Source organism: Prunus avium, chromosome 6 (genome assembly GCF_965620075.1).
Source record: "Prunus avium chromosome 6, drPruAviu1.hap1.1, whole genome shotgun sequence".
Taxonomy (NCBI): domain Eukaryota; kingdom Viridiplantae; phylum Streptophyta; class Magnoliopsida; order Rosales; family Rosaceae; genus Prunus; species Prunus avium.
Genome location: NC_142289.1, coordinates 11,025,312 through 11,044,907, shown reverse-complemented (window position 1 = coordinate 11,044,907; position 19,596 = coordinate 11,025,312). Strand labels below are relative to the sequence as shown.

The 19,596-nt window shown below is 39.2% G+C and overlaps 2 non-coding genes across 2 annotated transcripts; both read right to left on the bottom strand.

Annotated features, from left to right (window-relative positions):
* Nucleotides 1-258: 258 nt before the first annotated feature.
* LOC148293643 (small nucleolar RNA R71) lies at nt 259-365 on the bottom strand. Its single transcript, XR_015836959.1, has one exon. It is a non-coding gene; the product is annotated as a small nucleolar RNA R71 (small nucleolar RNA).
* Nucleotides 366-16,291: 15,926 nt separating this feature from the next.
* Nucleotides 16,292-16,398, bottom strand: LOC148293642 (small nucleolar RNA R71). Its single transcript, XR_015836960.1, has one exon. It is a non-coding gene; the product is annotated as a small nucleolar RNA R71 (small nucleolar RNA).
* Nucleotides 16,399-19,596: the final 3,198 nt, after the last annotated feature.

The following is a 19,596-nucleotide window of genomic DNA, read 5'->3' as shown; positions in this document are numbered from 1 at the left end:
CATCTTAATATGCTGCCTTCCTTTTATGGTTTACCTAATGAAGATCCATTAACCCATATAAAGGATATTTTTAATGTTGTGAGTTCTTTTCCCTTGACAGGTGTGACAGAAGATCAACTTCGAATGAGAGTGTTTCCATACACTTTAAAGGATAAGGCGAAGTATTGGTTGAATTCTTTGAAGCCTGGTTCACTCACTACATGGTCTGCCATTCAAAAGAAGTTCCTGGAAAAATACTTCTCCACGCAAAAGACCGACATGCTTAGGGACAAGATCTTATTATTTGCACAGCAAGATGATGAATCATTTTGTGAAGCATGGGAGAGATTCAATGGGTTGCTCAACCAATGTCCTCATCATGGGATTCCATTGAAGCTTCAAATGCGTATGTTTTATAAAGGACTAACCCCTTCTAGTCATAATATAGTCACCAATTTTGCAGGTGGTTCTTTTAAAACCAAAACTCCAGAAGAAACGTACGAACTCTTTGAGGAGATAGCAATGGAGACCCAACATACGGATACAAGAGGTAAACGTGTTATTAGTGGTTCTAATGATGCTTCTAGTGTGCAGATTCAAAACTGGAACAAAAGCTAGATGCTCTTCTTGCATTAAACTCAAGAAGCCCTCCGAAGGAAGTGTGTAGCATTTGTGAATCTCATGACCATGCTACCACAGCTTGTCCACTTGGGGCTGGATATCCAGAATTTGTGCAAGAACAAGCTAAGTTGGTAAATTCCTACAACCAAGGTCCAAGAAATGATCCATACTCTCAAAGTTATAATCCAGGTTGGAGAAATCATCCAAACTTTTCATGGAGAAATACCCAGAATCAAGCAAATCCCCCTTCATTCCAAAGGCCACAACAATCATCATCATCATTGGAAGATATAGTGAAGCAGATGGCAATCAACCAATCCAATTTTCAGCAAACTACACAAGCTGCCATCTCCAAATTGGAAGTCCAATTAGGCCAAATAGCTGCTGAAATAACTCAAAGAGTGCCTGGGAAATGGCCAAGCCAAACTGAGATCAATCCAAAGAACCCAGAAGCCAAGGCCATTCATGTGCTCAGATCATGTAAGATCATTGATAATAAAGATGATTCTAATCTTTCAAATGATGTTGTGATTGTAGAAGATGAAGAGGAGGAGACCATGGCCACGGAAGGAGAACAACTCAAAACTTCTCAATCTGCTCCTAAGGCCAAATCAGATTCTCAGAAATCCGATCAATTCCAATTGCATAAAAGGGATGACAAATTTGTGCCACCACATCTTCAAGAAGATAGATACGTGCCACCCGCTCCATATGTTCCACAGATTCCATTTCCAGGCCGTCTTAAGAAAGCAAAGCAAGATAAGGCTTTTAAAGAGATTTATGATATTTTGAGTAAAGTTAATATCAATTTGCCTTTGCTTGATCTTATTGAACAGATTCCTGCATATGGAAAATTCATCAAGGACTTGAAAACTCACAAGCTCAATTTCGCTCCAAATGAAGGAGTAAAGCTCGACCAGAATGTAAGTGCTGTATTGCAAAGGAAGCTTCCACCAAAACTAGATGATCCTGGCAGCTTTGACATTCCCATTAACATTGGAGGCAAGAAGGTTGGAAGAGCCATGTTGGACTTGGGAGCAAGCATCAATGTTTTTCCATATTCAGTTTATCAAGAGCTTGGCTTAGAAGGGATGAAGAAGACTTCAATGCGACTTGAACTAGCTGATCATTCTATAAAATATCCAAAAGGTATTGTAGAAGATATTCTAGTTCAAGTTAATACACTAATTCTCCCTGCTGATTTTGTAGTGATGGACATGGAAGACAATCCAAATGGAGATCGTGTTGATCCCATTCTCCTAGGCAGGCCATTCATGGCCACTGCAGACACAATCATCAAAGTGAAAGATAGCACCCTCTCCATGACTGTTTTGGGTGAAACTGTTGAATTTAAAATGCTTAATGCTCTATCTCAACCTTCTATCTCTCTTGATTCTTGCTTTTCAATTGATGTTGTGGATCATGAGGTTTCTTCCAAAATTTTGTAGAGAAAGTCTAATGATGCTCTAGAAGCTGTCTTAACACAAGAAGAGGAAGATCTTTGTGAACTGGAGTTCCAAGAAGTGGTGGCTGCCTTAGAAGTATTTCCGCCATACCCACCATCCTTTAGGCCACCAATCGAGCCTCTTGGACCATCATCCACGAAATTGGAGCCATCCATTGTCATCCCACCAAAGCTAGAACTTAAACCTCTTCCCAATAATCTTCAATATACATATTTGGGTGCTAACGAAACTCTCCCTGTTATAATTGCTGCAGGTCTCTCCTCACATGAAGAAGAGAGCTTAATTAAAGTTCTAAAAGAGCATAAAACAGCCATTGGGTGGACCATAGCAGACATCAAAGGAATTAGTCCAAGCATGCGCATGCACCGGATTTTAATGGAAGAAGACAGCAAACCATCTCGTGATGCCCAAAGGAGGCTAAATCCCAACATGAAAGAGGTGGTTAGAGCTGAAGTTTTAAAGCTACTCGATGTAGGAATCATCTACCCAATTTCAGATTCTAAGTGGGTGAGCCCTGTGCAAGTTGTTCCAAAGAAGTCCGGAATCACCGTTGTGAAGAATGAGAAGAATGAGCTAGTTCCTACACGAACTGTCACTGGTTGGAGAGTTTGCATTGATTACAGGAAGTTGAACACATCCACTAGAAAAGATCATTTCCCCTTGCCTTTTATTGATCAAATGCTTGAACGTTTATCTGGCCATGCTTACTATTGTTTTCTTGATGGTTTTTCAGGTTATAATCAAATTCCCATTGCTCCGGAAGACCAAGAGAAAACCACATTCACATGCCCATTTGGTACGTTTGCTTATAGAAGGATGCCATTCGGTTTGTGCAATGCCCCAGCAACTTTCCAAAGATGCATGATGTCAATCTTTTCAGATATGGTGGAACGATTCATTAAGGTATTTATGGATGATTTTTCAGTTTTTGGTTCCTCTTTTGATAATTGTCTTCACCACTTGTCTCTAGTGCTTAAAAGATGCCAGGAAACAAATCTGATTTTGAATTGGGAGAAGTGTCACTTCATGGTGAGACAAGGCATTGTACTAGGCCATGTGATTTCAAGCAAGGGAATCGAAGTGGATAAAGCCAAGATCGACCTCATCTCAAATCTTCCACCCCCTACCTCAGTTAAAGGAATTAGAAGCTTTCTAGGTCATGCTGGATTCTATAGAAGGTTCATCAAAAATTTCTCAAGCATTACAAGGCCATTGTGTAATCTCCTTGCTAAGGATGCTGTTTTTGAGTTTAATGAAGCTTGCATGGAAGCTTTTACTACCTTGAAGAGGGAGCTAACTTCAGCCCCTATTATCATAGCTCCGGATTGGTCTTTACCATTTGAAATAATGTGTGATGCCTCTGACTTTGCTATTGGTGTAGTTTTAGGTCAAAAGAAGAACAAGCTGCCCCATGTGATTCATTATGCTAGCCGGACCTTGAATGATGCTCAAATCAACTACTCCACAACAGAGAAGGAGTTGCTTGCTGTGGTTTTTGCTTTAGAAAAATTTCGTTCTTACCTTGTTGGTTCTAAAGTAATTGTTTATTCTGACCATGCAGCTCTTAGATACTTGCTCACTAAGAAGGATGCCAAACCACGCTTGATTAGATGGATTCTCTTGCTGCAAGAATTCGATTTGGAGATTCGAGATAAGAAGGGATGTGAGAATGTGGTAGCTGATCATTTGAGCAGAATTGTGGTTGAAGAAAAAGGAGCAGCTATGCTACCCTTGAATGAGACTTTCCCTGATGAACAACTATATGCTGCCCAAGTCAAAGAGCCATGGTATGCTGATTTTGTTAATTATCTTGCTTGTGGTGTTCTTAGAAATGATCTAACTTCTTATGACAAGAAGAAGTTCTTTTCCATGGTGAAACATTATGTCTGGGATGAACCTTTCTTATTCAAGCATTGCCCGGATCAACTCATCAGAAGATGTGTTCCAGAAGAAGAGCAAGAAAGCATACTTAGGCATAGCCACGAATTGGCTTGTGGAGGTCACTTTGGAGCTAAGAAAACAGCACTTAAAATTCTGCAATCTAGTTTCTTTTGGCCCACTCTATTCAAAGATGCGTTTAATTTTTGTGTTAAGTGTGATAGGTGCCAAAGGATGGGGAACATAAGTCGCAGGAATGAAATGCCATTGAATAACATACTTGTTGTGGAGCTCTTCGATGTGTGGGGTATTGATTTCATGGGACCATTCCCATCTTCCTTTGGTTATACTTACATACTTGTTGCTGTTGATTATGTGTCTAAATGGGTGGAAGCCATAGCCACCAAAACCAATGATTATAAGGTGGTGCTGAAGTTCTTGAAGGATAATATTTTCACAAGGTTTGGTACTCCAAGGGCTGTCATTAGTGATGGAGGCAGCCACTTCTGTAACAAGCCATTCGAAGCACTCATGAAAAAGTACAACATCACCCATCGAGTCTCTACACCATATCATCCACAAACTTCTGGTCAAGTGGAAATAAGCAATAGAGAAATTAAGCACATCCTGGAGAAGGTGGTGAACAATACAAGGAAAGATTGGGCAGCCAAGCTCAATGATGCATTATGGGCTTATAGGACTGCATATAAGACTCCCATTGGAATGAGCTCTTATCGTCTTGTGTTTGGGAAAGCTTGTCACTTGCCAATGGAGCTTGAACACAATGCTTTTTGGGCCATCAAGAAGTTGAATTTTGATCTAGACAAGGCAGGCCATGCAAGAAAGTTTCAGCTCAATGAATTGGAAGAAATTAGACATGAGTCTTATGAGAATGCAAAGCTTTATAAAGAACGAACCAAGAGTTACCATGACAGAAACCTTCAACGGAAAGAGTTCTCCAAAGGTATGTCAGTTCTTTTGTTTAACTCACGTTTGCGTCTTTTTCCAGGAAAATTGAAGTCTAGATGGCAAGGCCCATTCACCGTGGTCAATGTTTCTCCCTATGGAGCTGTGGAGATTCAAAACCCTAAAGATGGCTCGACTTTCAAAGTAAATGGACAACGTTTAAAGCCATTCTATGAGGGAGTTTCAGCTGGCATCCAAACTGGCCATGTGGTAGATCAACTTCCCTTCGTACCATCAACTTAGCTGATTGCACAATGTCTTGCCAAGACAGTAACTAAGGCGCTTCTTGGGAGGCAACCCATGTGTTCAAGAAGAAGGTGCTTGGTAGCAATCGACCTAATTGCATCAAGGGGAAGCATTTCAATCCTTTCTCTTTACTTGTTTTGTTTTTATTTTAGTCATTTTAAGTTTCTGTTCCTTTTTATAAATAAATAAATTTAAAAAAAAAAAAAATTCATATAAGCTAACTTTTGGTAACCCCAGTGAGCACCTCCGTCAATACAGTGTCTAGGAGTTCTTTAGGCGACACCTTCGGTGTCTAAGAAGTTTGGGTTTTAAGCGGGACCATTGTGACCCCTCCAACCTTCCCGGATCCCCTGGCTGTGTTTTCTGAGGCCTTTAACTGGTCATCCGTGAGTTGCTTATATATTCTTTTTCTTTTTTTTCTTTTTTTTCCTAAACCTTCTTCTAAACTTTTCCTTTTATCATTTGTTTGTTCTCAATCATCTTTTGTATGCTTTCACATTGAGGACAATGTTCAATTCAGGTCTGGGGGGAAGGTTTTCAATTTCAATTTTCTTATCCATTTGTGTTTTCAATTTTCGTTCTCTTGTCACTTTTTTTTTTTTTTTATTTATTTATTTTTTTTAAGAATGTCATACAATCAATGCTATGGAGCTGCTATTTGAGGTTTTCATATCAGAATTTTGCACTTCACAAAGCTTTTGCTCTTAGAATTCTGGTGGCTAAAGTACCATGCTCAAATTCTTGAAGGAAAATAGTGGAGACTACCCTAGTGAGATATATCGAGCCTAATTGCTTTCTTGAGAGGGTTTAAAGTGTTCTATTTCTCATCCATACTTATTTTCTTCAATTCACTCTAATTGATCTCATCATTTCATTTTGATTGAATACTAAGGATGATTCTCTTTTGCAGATATCATGTGCTTGCTCTCATTCATGAATGAACTCATTGAAGTGATGCTAGGCTATGTGTGTATAACTATTCTATGTGCTTTCTTTTCACCCTACCCATATGTGTGTTCCATTAGCCCTCTTGAAGCCAAACACTTAAAGCCTTTTTCTTCTATCACCCTCATCATTTCCCTACTTGCTATACTACTTTCTTGAATTCTGTTTTAAGCACTCGAAATTGAAGTTCAGAATGTCTTCTTTCCAGCCATATGTCATTTGGGCCAATCCAAGGTCGGAGGAGGAAGTTAAGGCCAAAACAAATTGCTAACTCATTTTGCGCGCTGATAAAATCCATCCTGAGCATGGCTCTGTGTTTGCTAGGTAACAGACTCCATATTTATCCAATGGGGCTGAATTTTGGATATGTTATAGTACACACCCATTGGAACAACTTTCATGAAGAATGCTGCCTCATCCGAGCTGTGTAGGTTGCTGAAACAAAGCTTGCAATATGACCTACGGAACTGGACTGGCAGGGGGCTGTAGCCAAAATGACCATATTGAATTCAGATTTGTCACTCCCCTCTCCCTATAAATACCACATCCATTCCACATTCAAGACAACAAATCCTGAGATTCACAACCCCCACAATTCACTCCAACCATCCTCAAACACTCTCAAAATCCCAAACACTCCAACAATCACCAAAACAACTCCAGCAAACCTCTCTTCCATTTCCCTACGAATTTCATCTTCCTTAGCCATCACCACTCACTCAAACTCATCCCAAATCACCTCCATATCCTTCATACATCTTTCTAGAAGTGGGGAAGCTCTTGGAGAAGCATTAGAAGTGGAGAAGCACTTGGAGAAGCCTTGGACACCACAAGAACTTCAGAAAAAGGGTTTTTCTACTCTTATTGTATTCATTATGTTTTCTCATTTCTGTTCAAGTCTCTTTTCCATTATGAGTAGCTAAATCCATAACTAGGGCTTCGATGTAACCTAACATGAATATTCTGGGTTTATAAGTTTGGAGTTTCAAGTTTGATTCATGATTCATGTTCTTATTCATTATGCTTATAAGTTAACATGCTTGTTTGAATGATTGATCACCATTAGAACTTGTTTGTTAACTATCTTGGTTTGAATTAAGAGTATACACCATGCTTTAATTCGAATTGAACTATGAATAGGAAGAGTATGTATGGACATTCGACAACAGGGATTAGATACATACTTGGTTGTTTAAAATGTTCTTCTATGCTTAATGGGTTCCTAATGCTTAATTTTAGGTTAGACAACAAATGATCAAATTAGGGAATTAGGCCATTCATGTGCTCAGATCATGTAAGATCATTGATAATAAAGATGATTCTAATCTTTCAAATGATGTTGTGATTGTAGAAGATGAAGAGGAGGAGACCATGGCCACGGAAGGAGAACAACTCAAAACTTCTCAATCTGCTCCTAAGGCCAAATCAGATTCTCAGAAATCCGATCAATTCCAATTGCATAAAAGGGATGACAAATTTGTGCCACCACATCTTCAAGAAGATAGATACGTGCCACCCGCTCCATATGTTCCACAGATTCCATTTCCAGGCCGTCTTAAGAAAGCAAAGCAAGATAAGGCTTTTAAAGAGATTTATGATATTTTGAGTAAAGTTAATATCAATTTGCCTTTGCTTGATCTTATTGAACAGATTCCTGCATATGGAAAATTCATCAAGGACTTGAAAACTCACAAGCTCAATTTCGCTCCAAATGAAGGAGTAAAGCTCGACCAGAATGTAAGTGCTGTATTGCAAAGGAAGCTTCCACCAAAACTAGATGATCCTGGCAGCTTTGACATTCCCATTAACATTGGAGGCAAGAAGGTTGGAAGAGCCATGTTGGACTTGGGAGCAAGCATCAATGTTTTGCCATATTCAGTTTATCAAGAGCTTGGCTTAGAAGGGATGAAGAAGACTTCAATGCGACTTGAACTAGCTGATCATTCTATAAAATATCCAAAAGGTATTGTAGAAGATATTCTAGTTCAAGTTAATACACTAATTCTCCCTGCTGATTTTGTAGTGATGGACATGGAAGACAATCCAAATGGAGATCGTGTTGATCCCATTCTCCTAGGCAGGCCATTCATGGCCACTGCAGACACAATCATCAAAGTGAAAGATAGCACTCTCTCCATGACTGTTTTGGGTGAAACTGTTGAATTTAAAATGCTTAATGCTCTATCTCAACCTTCTATCTCTCTTGATTCTTGCTTTTCAATTGATGTTGTGGATCATGAGGTTTATTCCAAAATTTTGCAGAGAAAGTCTAATGATGCTCTAGAAGCTGTCTTAACACAAGAAGAGGAAGATCTTTGTGAACCGGGGTTCCAAGAAGTGGTGGCTGCCTTAGAAGTGTTTCCGCCATACCCACCATCCTTTAGGCCACCAATCGAGCCTCTTGGACCATCATCCACGAAATTGGAGCCATCCATTGTCATCCCACCAAAGCTAGAACTTAAACCTCTTCCCAATAATCTTAAATATACATATTTGGGTGCTAACGAAACTCTCCCTGTTATAATTGCTGCAGGTCTCTCCTCACATGAAGAAGAGAGCTTAATTAAAGTTCTAAAAGAGCATAAAACAGCCATTGGGTGGACCATAGCAGACATCAAAGGAATTAGTCCAAGCATGTGCATGCACCGGATTTTAATGGAAGAAGACAGCAAACCATCTCGTGATGCCCAAAGGAGGCTAAATCCCAACATGAAAGAGGTGGTTAGAGCTGAAGTTTTAAAGCTACTCGATGTAGGAATCATCTACCCAATTTCAGATTCTAAGTGGGTGAGCCCTGTGCAAGTTGTTCCAAAGAAGTCCGGAATCACCGTTGTGAAGAATGAGAAGAATGAGCTAGTTCCTACACGAACTGTCACTGGTTGGAGAGTTTGCATTGATTACAGGAAGTTGAACACATCCACTAGAAAAGATCATTTCCCCTTACCTTTTATTGATCAAATGCTTGAACGTTTATCTGGCCATGCTTACTATTGTTTTCTTGATGGTTTTTCAGGTTATAATCAAATTCCCATTGCTCCGGAAGACCAAGAGAAAACCACATTCACATGCCCATTTGGTACGTTTGCTTATAGAAGGATGCCATTCGGTTTATGCAATGCCCCAGCAACTTTCCAAAGATGCATGATGTCAATCTTTTCAGATATGGTGGAACGATTCATTGAGGTATTTATGGATGATTTTTCAGTTTTTGGTTCCTCTTTTGATAATTGTCTTCACCACTTGTCTCTAGTGCTTAAAAGATGCCAGGAAACAAATCTGATTTTGAATTGGGAGAAGTGTCACTTCATGGTGAGACAAGGCATTGTACTAGGCCATGTGATTTCAAGCAAGGGAATCGAAGTGGATAAAGCCAAGATCGACCTCATCTCAAATCTTCCACCCCCTACCTCTGTTAAAGGAATTAGAAGCTTTCTAGGTCATGCTGGATTCTATAGAAGGTTCATCAAAAATTTCTCAAGCATTACAAGGCCATTGTGTAATCTCCTTGCTAAGGATGCTGTTTTTGAGTTTAATGAAGCTTGCATGGAAGCTTTTTCTACCTTGAAGAGGGAGCTAACTTCAGCCCCTATTATCATAGCTCCGGATTGGTCTTTACCATTTGAAATAATGTGTGATGCCTCTGACTTTGCTATTGGTGCAGTTTTAGGTCAAAAGAAGAACAAGCTGCCCCATGTGATTCATTATGCTAGCCGGACCTTGAATGATGCTCAAATCAACTACTCCACAACAGAGAAGGAGTTGCTTGCTGTGGTTTTTGCTTTAGAAAAATTTCGTTCTTACCTTGTTGGTTCTAAAGTAATTGTTTATTCTGACCATGCAGCCCTTAGATACTTGCTCACTAAGAAGGATGCCAAACCACGCTTGATTAGATGGATTCTCTTGCTGCAAGAATTCGATTTGGAGATTCGAGATAAGAAGGGATGTGAGAATGTGGTAGCTGATCATTTGAGCAGAATTGTGGTTGAAGAAAAAGGAGGAGCTGTGCTACCCTTGAATGAGACTTTCCCTGATGAACAACTATATGCTGCCCAAGTCAAAGAGCCATGGTATGCTGATTTTGTTAATTATCTTGCTTGTGGTGTTCTTAGAAATGATCTAACTTCTCAGGATAAGAAGAAGTTCTTTTCCATGGTGAAACATTATGTATGGGATGAACCTTTCTTATTCAAGCATTGCCCGGATCAACTCATCAGAAGATGTGTTCCAGAAGAAGAGCAAGAAAGCATACTTAGGCATAGCCACGAATTGGCCTGTGGAGGTCACTTTGGAGCTAAGAAAACAGCACTTAAAATTCTGCAATCTGGTTTCTTTTGGCCCACTCTATTTAAAGATGCATTTAATTTTTGTGTTAAGTGTGATAGGTGCCAAAGGATGGGGAACATAAGTCGCAGGAATGAAATGCCATTGAATAACATACTTGTTGTGGAGCTCTTCGATGTGTGGGGTATTGATTTCATGGGACCATTCCCATCTTCCTTTGGTTATACTTACATACTTGTTGCTGTTGATTATGTGTCTAAATGGGTGGAAGCCATAGCCACCAAAACCAATGATTATAAGGTGGTGCTGAAGTTCTTGAAGGATAATATTTTCACAAGGTTTGGTACTCCAAGGGCTGTCATTAGTGATGGAGGCAGCCACTTCTGTAACAAGCCATTCGAAGCACTCATGAAGAAGTACAACATCACCCATCGAGTCTCTACACCATATCATCCGCAAACTTCTGGTCAAGTGGAAATAAGCAATAGAGAAATTAAGCACATCCTGGAAAAGGTGGTGAACAATACAAGGAAAGATTGGGCAGCCAAGCTCAATGATGCATTATGGGCTTATAGGACAGCATATAAGACTCCCATTGGAATGAGCCCTTATCGTCTTGTGTTTGGGAAAGCTTGTCACCTGCCAATGGAGCTTGAACACAATGCTTTTTGGGCCATCAAGAATTTAAATTTTGATCTAGACAAGGCAGGCCACGCAAGAAAGTTTCAGCTGAATGAATTGGAAGAAATTAGACATGAGTCTTATGAGAATGCAAAGCTTTACAAAGAACGAACCAAGAGCTACCATGACAGAAACATTCAACGGAAAGAGTTCTCCAAAGGTATGTCAGTTCTTTTGTTTAACTCACGTTTGCGTCTCTTTCCAGGAAAATTGAAGTCTAGATGGCAAGGCCCATTCACCGTGGTCAATGTTTCTCCCTATGGAGCTGTGGAGATTCAAAACCCTAAAGATGGCTCGACTTTCAAAGTAAATGGACAACGTTTAAAGCCATTCTATGAGGGAGTTTCAGCTGGCATCCAAACTGGCCATGTGGTAGATCAACTTCCCTTCGTACCATCAACTTAGCTGATTGCACAATGTCTTGCCAAGACAGTAACTAAGGCGCTTCTTGGGAGGCAACCCATGTGTTCAAGAAGAATGTGCTTGGTAGCAATCGACCTAATCGCATCAAGGGGGAGCATTTCAATCCTTTCTCTTTACTTGTTATTATTTTAAATTTCTGTTTTTTTTTTTTTTTTTTATTTATAAAAATTTAAAAAAAATAAAAAAATTTAAAAATTTAAAAAGATTTTTCATATGAGCTAACTTATGGTAACTCCAGTGAGCACTTCCGTCAATACAGTGTCTAGGAGTTCTTTAGGCGACACCTTCGGTGTCTAAGAAGTTTGGGTTTTAAGCGGGACCATTGTGACCCCTCCAACCTTCCCGGATCCCCTGGCTGTGTTTTCTGAGGCCCTTAACTGGTCATCCATGAGTTGCTTATATATTCATTTTTTTTATTTTTTATTTTTCCTAAACCTTCTTCTAAACTTTTCCCTTTATCATTTGTTTGTTCTCAATCATCTTTTGTATGCTTTCACATTGAGGACAATGTTCAATTCAGGTCTGGGGGGAAGGTTTTCAATTTCAATTTTCTTATCCATTTGTGTTTTCAATTTTCGTTCTCTTGTCACAATTTTTTATTTTTTTTTTATTTTTTATTATTTTATTTATTATTATTTTTTTTTAAAGAATGTCATACAATCAATGCTATGGAGCTGCTATTTGAGGTTTTCATATCAGAATTTTGCACTTCACAAAGCTTTTGCTCTTAGAATTCTGGTGGCTAAAGTACCACGCTCAAATTCTTGAAGGAAAATAATGGAGACTACCCTAGTGAGCTATATCGAGCCTAATTGCTTTCTTGAGAGGGTTTAAAGTGTTCTATTTCTCATCCATACTTATTTTCTTCAATTCACTCTAATTGATCTCATTATTCCATTTTGATTGAATACTAAGGATGATTCTCTTTTTCAGATATCATGTGCTTTCTCTCATTCATGAATGAACTCATTGAAGTGATGCTAGGCTATGTGTGCATAACCATTCTATGTGCTTTCTTTTCACCCTACCTATATGTGTGTTCCATCAACCCTCTTGAAGCCAAACACTTAAAGCCTTTTCTTCTATCACCCTCATCATTTCCCTACCTTTGTATCTCAATCTGAGATACTTGACCTATTGTAGCCATACCCTATAGCTTAGAAATATACCAAGGTGTGCCAAGATAAAGTTTGAAGCAAGGAAGTTGCAGCCATGTACCTAAATAAAGATGATGTGAATCTGTGCAATGAAGTTAATGAAGATGCAGATCAAATCAACGAAGATGAAAGTGTTTCGATTTGATCTAAGTGTGAAAAATAAAGTCTATGCCAGGAGATACCATGAAGTTTGCTGCCATGCCAATCTAAATCAATGATGCCTTGCAGATTAATGAAGCATGCAACCTTGGTATGTTCTTAAGTTATTTGTTTTTCCTTCCAATTCTTCCATTTCCCCTAAACCTTAGCCTTTCATTACAACATTGTGAAAGACCTAGCTGATCTTTGAGGATGTATTCATGGGTGCTGGTAAGTATGTGTGTATCTCTATTCTTAGTATTTAATTCCTTTCATGAGATCTAACCAAATTTGTGCTTCTATTTCATACACTCACTTATGCTTTCTTGAGAGAATTAAAACATAGGTTCTGAGTGATTAAGTGTTATCTGTGAGAATTAGAGTCGAAGCATGTTCTCTATTCAAGGTTTGAGTGTGCTTGCTTTGAAACTGTGTGCCTTTGAGCTATAGCTTCCACTTGTACACACTGATTGATGACCTATCTTGGCAACTCTATGGTGTTGGAGGTATGACTAAAACTTTCTTTCATTTTCATTAGTTGATTTCAAAGTTGTTTTTCTAACCATTTTGTTTTGTAGAGTTAGAAAAACGTTTGTGGGTATCGTATCTGTTAAACCCTCAGGAGACACAACTCCTCCTACTAGGGATGCCTAGAGGTTTAAAGGCTTGTTGCATACGCTCAATGCAATCGAGTTACCTACGAAAGTGGTCTAGTTAACTTCTTGTTTTGTTTTTATCTTTGTTTCTCTTTTGTTTTGCTCGAGGACTAGCAAAATCTAAGTTTGGGGGTGTGTTAAGCTCATAATTTCATACATATACATGCCCAATTTACTTACTTCTTTTGCTTAGTTCCTATAATTCTAAGTTATTTCCCTCCCTTTGTGTGTTTTGTAGGCCAATAGAGCAAGAGAGCATAATTCATGCAATTCAAGCATGTTAAGGCCTAATTTGGATGAATGGAAGAAGAGCTTAAAAGACAAACTCATTTTGGCTACAGCCCCCTGCCAGTCCAGTTCCGTAGGTCATATTGCAAGCTTTGTTTCAGCAACCTACACAGCTCGGATGAGGCAGCATTCTTCATGCCAGTTGTTCCAATGGGTGTGTACTATAACATATCCAAAATTCAGCCCCATTGGATAAATATGGAGTCTGTTACCTAGCAAACACAGAGCCATGCTCAGGATGGATTTTATCAGCGCGCAAAATGAGTTAGCAATTTGTTTTGGCCTTAACTTCCTCCTCCGACCTTGGATTGGCCCAAATGACATATGGCTGGAAAGAAGACATTCTAAACTTCAATTTAGAGTGCTTAAATTCCTAATTTGATTAAGAGAAGCCCAAGTTGTAAGCCCTTGAAGTTGCTGGTTATGCTGACCTCAGCATGTGCTGGTTGGATGCTTGGTCATGGTGAGCTAGGTATGAGCTATCATTTCTGGTTGGAAGCTTGGTCATGGTGACATGAAGATGAGCTAGGGCTGCTGGTGGGATCTATTGGTGAAGTGCATCAACCAATTCAGATTTTATAATGCAAGTGTTGTATGCATTAGTGAAGTGCATCAACCAATTCATCTTTTATAATGCAAGTGTTGTATGCATTAGCCATATTGAATTCAGATTTGTCACTCCCCTCTCCCTATAAATACCACATCCATTCCACATTCAAGACACAACAAATCCTGAGATTCACAACCCCCACAATTCACTCCAACCATCCTCAAACACTCTCAAAATCCCAAACACTCCAACAATCACCAAAACAACTCCAGCAAACCTCTCTTCCATTTCCCTACGAATTTCATCTTCCTTAGCCATCACCACTCACTCAAACTCATCCCAAATCACCTCCATATCCTTCATACATCTTTCTAGAAGTGGGGAAGCTCTTGGAGAAGCATTAGAAGTGGAGAAGCACTTGGAGAAGCCTTGGACACCACAAGAACTTCAGAAAAAGGGTTTTTCTACTCTTATTGTATTCATTATGTTTTCTCATTTCTGTTCAAGTCTCTTTTCCATTATGAGTAGCTAAATCCATAACTAGGGCTTCGATGTAACCTAACATGAATATTCTGGGTTTATAAGTTTGGAGTTTCAAGTTTGATTCATGATTCATGTTCTTATTCATTATGCTTATAAGTTAACATGCTTGTTTGAATGATTGATCACCATTAGAACTTGTTTGTTAACTATCTTGGTTTGAATTAAGAGTATACACCATGCTTTAATTCGAATTGAACTATGAATAGGAAGAGTATGTATGGACATTCGACAACAGGGATTAGATACATACTTGGTTGTTTAAAATGTTCTTCTATGCTTAATGGGTTCCTAATGCTTAATTTTAGGTTAGACAACAAATGATCAAATTAGGGAATTAGGAACACAAGGTTAGGACCAAACACCATGGCCTAATCATACTTTAGCTAGAATCAATCTTTGAATCTGAATTAGACTTGTTACTTGAATCTTTATAACCCAGAATTGAATTGTTATGGTGATTCGAATGCCCTAGTCTCAAAATCTGTTTTCCAACTCTTAAAACCACTCTTTGTTACATTTGTTTACTTGTTTTTGTTTGCAATTTCATTTTGCTTCTTTTGTTCAACAATCACAACCACTCTTGTTTTAAATTCTGTTTTAGACATAACCTCCTACTTTCTTGAATTTGGTAATCTAAGTACATAACTAGTTTTAACTTCTCAGTCTTCGTGGGTACGACCTCGTACTTGTCTTGCTATACTACTAATTGCCCCGTACAATTGCGAGTTAACATAATATTAACAACAAATTTTGGCGCCGTTGCCGGGGACTGAACGAAAGTTCTTCCCTGGTTATGTGCCCAAGGTTACCCTATTCTTTTTAGTGTTTCTAATTAATCTAATTTTCTGTTTCAGGTAGTTTATGTCTAAAAATCCATTACTTGAACAAGTGAGGTCTTCGTTCCAACGTTCTAGATCTTTGAACGCAGGACCATCATTGCAACCCAGACGAGTGACCTCTGAAATTCAGAATCGTCTAGAAAGGGAGTTGTCAACTGCAAAAGAGCAAGCTCTTGCTACATTTACAAGTCTTGCTCTCCACACTGAACTTCCCGGTTCTTCACTTTCAAATTCGGAAGCAAGTTCAGACCAAGAAGAAGAAGAAATGATGGCTGCCATTGAGTTCATGGGAGAACTTGATATCCCAACAATTCCAGCATCTCCTTCAAGCATTTTGCTGCCCACTGTAGCTCGAAATTATGAGCTTAAATCTTCTCATCTTAATATGCTGCCTTCCTTTTATGGTTTACCTAATGAAGATCCATTGACTCATATAAAGGATATTTTTAATGTTGTGAGTTCTTTTCCCTTGACAGGTGTGACAGAAGATCAACTTCGAATGAGAGTGTTTCCATACACTTTAAAGGATAAGGCGAAGTATTGGTTGAATTCTTTGAAGCCTGGTTCACTCACTACATGGTCTGCCATTCAAAAGAAGTTCCTGGAAAAATACTTCTCCACGCAAAAGACCGACATGCTTAGGGACAAGATCTTGTTATTTGCACAGCAAGATGATGAATCGTTTTGTGAAGCATGGGAGAGATTCAATGGGTTGCTCAACCAATGTCCTCATCATGGGATTCCATTGAAGCTTCAAATGCGTATGTTTTATAAAGGACTAACCCCTTCTAGTCATAATATAGTCACCAATTTTGCAGGTGGTTCTTTTAAAACCAAAACTCCAGAAGAAACGTACGAACTCTTTGAGGAGATAGCAATGGAGACCCAACATACGGATACAAGAGGTAAACGTGTTATTAGTGGTTCTAATGATGCTTCTAGTGTGCAGATTTCAAAACTGGAACAAAAGCTAGATGCTCTTCTTGCATTAAACTCAAGAAGCCCTCCGAAGGAAGTGTGTAGCATTTGTGAATCTCATGACCATGCTACCACAGCTTGTCCACTTGGGGCTGGATATCCAGAATTTGTGCAAGAACAAGCTAAGTTGGTAAATTCCTACAACCAAGGTCCAAGAAATGATCCATACTCTCAAAGTTATAATCCAGGTTGGAGAAATCATCCAAACTTTTCATGGAGAAATACCCAGAATCAAGCAAATCCCCCTTCATTCCAAAGGCCACAACAATCATCATCATCATTGGAAGATATAGTGAAGCAGATGGCAATCAACCAATCCAATTTTCAGCAAACTACACAAGCTGCCATCTCCAAATTGGAAGTCCAATTAGGCCAAATAGCTGCTGAAATAACTCAAAGAGTGCCTGGGAAATGGCCAAGCCAAACTGAGATCAATCCAAAGAACCCAGAAGCCAAGGCCATTCATGTGCTCAGATCATGTAAGATCATTGATAATAAAGATGATTCTAATCTTTCAAATGATGTTGTGATTGTAGAAGATGAAGAGGAGGAGACCATGGCCACGGAAGGAGAACAACTCAAAACTTCTCAATCTGCTCCTAAGGCCAAATCAGATTCTCAGAAATCCGATCAATTCCAATTGCATAAAAGGGATGACAAATTTGTGCCACCACATCTTCAAGAAGATAGATACGTGCCACCCGCTCCATATGTTCCACAGATTCCATTTCCAGGCCGTCTTAAGAAAGCAAAGCAAGATAAGGCTTTTAAAGAGATTTATGATATTTTGAGTAAAGTTAATATCAATTTGCCTTTGCTTGATCTTATTGAACAGATTCCTGCATATGGAAAATTCATCAAGGACTTGAAAACTCACAAGCTCAATTTCGCTCCAAATGAAGGAGTAAAGCTCGACCAGAATGTAAGTGCTGTATTGCAAAGGAAGCTTCCACCAAAACTAGATGATCCTGGCAGCTTTGACATTCCCATTAACATTGGAGGCAAGAAGGTTGGAAGAGCCATGTTGGACTTGGGAGCAAGCATCAATGTTTTGCCATATTCAGTTTATCAAGAGCTTGGCTTAGAAGGGATGAAGAAGACTTCAATGCGACTTGAACTAGCTGATCATTCTATAAAATATCCAAAAGGTATTGTAGAAGATATTCTAGTTCAAGTTAATACACTAATTCTCCCTGCTGATTTTGTAGTGATGGACATGGAAGACAATCCAAATGGAGATCGTGTTGATCCCATTCTCCTAGGCAGGCCATTCATGGCCACTGCAGACACAATCATCAAAGTGAAAGATAGCACCCTCTCCATGACTGTTTTGGGTGAAACTGTTGAATTTAAAATGCTTAATGCTCTATCTCAACCTTCTATCTCTCTTGATTCTTGCTTTTCAATTGATGTTGTGGATCATGAGGTTTCTTCCAAAATTTTGCAGAGAAAGTCTAATGATGCTCTAGAAGCTGTCTTAACACAAGAAGAGGAAGATCTTTGTGAACTGGAGTTCCAAGAAGTGGTGGCTGCCTTAGAAGTATTTCCGCCATACCCACCATCCTTTAGGCCACCAATCGAGCCTCTTGGACCATCATCCACGAAATTGGAGCCATCCATTGTCATCCCACCAAAGCTAGAACTTAAACCTCTTCCCAATAATCTTAAATATACATATTTGGGTGCTAACGAAACTCTCCCTGTTATAATTGCTGCAGGTCTCTCCTCACATGAAGAAGAGAGCTTAATTAAAGTTCTAAAAGAGCATAAAACAGCCATTGGGTGGACCATAGCAGACATCAAAGGAATTAGTCCAAGCATGTGCATGCACCGGATTTTAATGGAAGAAGACAGCAAACCATCTCGTGATGCCCAAAGGAGGCTAAATCCCAACATGAAAGAGGTGGTTAGAGCTGAAGTTTTAAAGCTACTCGATGTAGGAATCATCTACCCAATTTCAGATTCTAAGTGGGTGAGCCCTGTGCAAGTTGTTCCAAAGAAGTCCGGAATCACCGTTGTGAAGAATGAGAAGAATGAGCTAGTTCCTACACGAACTGTCACTGGTTGGAGAGTTTGCATTGATTACAGGAAGTTGAACACATCCACTAGAAAAGATCATTTCCCCTTGCCTTTTATTGGTCAAATGCTTGAACGTTTATCTGGCCATGCTTACTATTGTTTTCTTGATGGTTTTTCAGGTTATAATCAAATTCCCATTGCTCCGGAAGACCAAGAGAAAACCACATTCACATGCCCATTTGGTACGTTTGCTTATAGAAGGATGCCATTCGGTTTGTGCAATGCCCCAGCAACTTTCCAAAGATGCATGATGTCAATCTTTTCAGATATGGTGGAACGATTCATTGAGGTATTTATGGATGATTTTTCAGTTTTTGGTTCCTCTTTTGATAATTGTCTTCACCACTTGTCTCTAGTGCTTAAAAGATGCCAGGAAACAAATCTGATTTTGAATTGGGAGAAGTGTCACTTCATGGTGAGACAAGGCATTGTACTAGGCCATGTGATTTCAAGCAAGGGAATCGAAGTGGATAAAGCCAAGATCGACCTCATCTCAAATCTTCCACCCCCTACCTCAGTTAAAGGAATTAGAAGCTTTCTAGGTCATGCTGGATTCTATAGAAGGTTCATCAAAAATTTCTCAAGCATTACAAGGCCATTGTGTAATCTCCTTGCTAAGGATGCTGTTTTTGAGTTTAATGAAGCTTGCATGGAAGCTTTTACTACCTTGAAGAGGGAGCTAACTTCAGCCCCTATTATCATAGCTCCGGATTGGTCTTTACCATTTGAAATAATGTGTGATGCCTCTGACTTTGCTATTGGTGCAGTTTTAGGTCAAAAGAAGAACAAGCTGCCCCATGTGATTCATTATGCTAGCCGGACCTTGAATGATGCTCAAATCAACTACTCCACAACAGAGAAGGAGTTGCTTGCTGTGGTTTT